The sequence below is a fragment of the Rhagoletis pomonella genome, unplaced genomic scaffold (genome assembly GCF_013731165.1).
Source record: "Rhagoletis pomonella isolate Grant_MI unplaced genomic scaffold, Rhpom_1.0 Rhpom_scaffold_00002, whole genome shotgun sequence".
Taxonomy (NCBI): domain Eukaryota; kingdom Metazoa; phylum Arthropoda; class Insecta; order Diptera; family Tephritidae; genus Rhagoletis; species Rhagoletis pomonella.
Genome location: NW_023458556.1, coordinates 41,713,305 through 41,715,717, shown reverse-complemented (window position 1 = coordinate 41,715,717; position 2,413 = coordinate 41,713,305).

The window sequence follows — 2,413 nt, the reverse complement described above, 5'->3', positions numbered from 1 at the left end:
TTTGATGAGCCGTGAGCGAAAGTGCCGTGAGCAAAATTGCATTAACGTAAATAGCGAGAGGCGGTTTTTTTTGTTCCCCAAGGACGCAGGTGAGGTGGCCATATGGAGAAAGAATCTCCGCATAAAGGATAATCCGCCGCACAACTCCTTTGTGTGTGCGGATCATTTCGACTTGGTCGGATGTTTCTAAGACCACGTGCTATCCCAACACTTAAATTGGGCGAGTATGTTATAATGTTTATGAAAATATCGCTGCTGGAATAATCAAGGGGTTTTTGGATATTTTCACAAAATTATCACGAATTTCGCCATGAAACTTGGCGGGGGTGTTAAGAATCGTATATATTTATATTATTTATCACTCTTCGCTTTATTAGTATAGTATTTAACTAATTCGTTGGTAAATTCTTTGCAGTTTCACTAGCAAAGTTTCATATTAAAAAGAGCACTTAACACTTATATTTTTATAAATATATGATCTTTGCAATGTTCACGTGTATTTTGTGTACATTAAATGTATTTTATTTTATTTTTTAACAATATAAAACACGTTTAATAAAATCACTACTCTTCTTCGACAAAGTAAAAAAGCAAACAAATCAAAATGGCTGAGATGGTGAATATAAAAGGTGCTACCACATGGTCGAAAATTCAACAAATTGAAACGGTGGGATTTTCAACGATCTACCACTGTTTGATAATAATCTCGATAGCAGTAGGGAATAAATGAGTATAATGTAATTTTAAAATATGTTAAACAAAGAGCTCTGCACAAAGACATCACTGTGGCGGCAGCCCCAGGCTTACCACACAGAAAGGGAATTCTAGTTACCTCATCTTTTCCCAAGGCTACATCACTGGGGCGGTAGCCCCAGTTGGTGCACACAAAAAGGAGAATTTGCATGGACTTTATTGTTATACCTAAGCGTTCACTGCATTTCATTCGGGTGCCATTGAGCGTCATTGACCGCAAAAATTCCAAATGTGTATCTAGCCTTGAGATTTTCCCCCTGTCTCCCCGTTTTAGTGGACACATCAATGGATTTATCGAATTTAAATTTTCGCAGTTTAGCTCACCATAAAGGTCGTTCATCTTTTTGACAAACATCTGCGTAGGCTTGGCGCATTCTTGTACGTTGTCATCGATGCCTAGTTAATTTATTTTTTAGTATTTTTGCGTAGAATTCCTTTCTGCGTAGGCGGCCTTCGGCCGCGCTTTAGAATTATAACCCTTACCAAATAGAATGCTTTCGAAAGAGCTCTTTGCCCAGCACCAAAGTGTACAGCAAATTTTTCAAGTTTTTTAAGTAAGTTTTGTCAAGACGACTTAGAAAACTTTTTTATTAGTGAATGAGCTAGCCGAGAGACAAGTACCAATGTTAGAGCTCACGAAATCTTATATACATCTGCTACATCAATTTCAATTAGTATTTTGCATGAAAAATTGGTTAATAAAGGGGTAGATTGTGATGAAGAAGATGTAAATTTAGAAAATAATTTAAACCCCAAAGATCGTTATTTTAAAGAACGGGAAACGTTAAATGAGCGACTCGTCATTGAAGAAGTAGAAATTCCAGACGAGAATAATGCGGACGTTCAGGTGCAGCGGTATTTGACTGCTTATGCGATTGACCAGCTTAAATGCGAAAAGTGCACCAGCATCTTGATGAAGGCACATGGTGATTTATTACTAGACTCCGAAGCCTTGATAAAAGCCACAAAAATCTTTAGGGACGACTGCGGTTTGAAAATTCTCAATCCTCAAGACTCCGTTTTCGAGGTGTGCCGACATCAGATGGTGTAGTTCCGTCAACTATTCGCAATATACGCTCATTTAGCGGATCTCAGATCTCGGATGTTGTCAGCTATCATAGAAAAAACCGATCAAGTTTTTCCACTGTGGAAAGCTGGCGACTTTTTAAACCATCGCCTAAAACTTGTAGAAATTTGTATAACCAATCTTTTATTTGAAAACGCAAATTGGACGTTGAGGGAGGAAGTTGAAAGTCGCGGGATAACATTTTGTTCGATCTTTATTGTCACGGTCCCTCAGAGTAAGAAGCAAATTTCCTGAAGGTACGTTACCTCTATATCTTTTTTAAAATGTTTATAATTTTTTTTTTTTTCAATTTAATATCGGATTGTTCCCCATGTTTTCGTCGGTTTTAGTTTGCTGCTTTTGTAAGTAAGTCGTAAGGTTTCTATGCCTGCATCAACTACTTCGTAAGAAGTTTCAACTACTTCGTGGCCTGTACGCCAACTACTTTGTGGGAAGTGTCAACTACTTCGTGAGAAGTTTCAACTACTTCGTGGCCTATGCGCCAACTACTTCGTGGGAAGTGTCAACTACTTCGTGGCCTGTGTTCCAACTACTTCGTGAGAAGTTTCAACTACTTCGTGGCCTGTGCGCCAA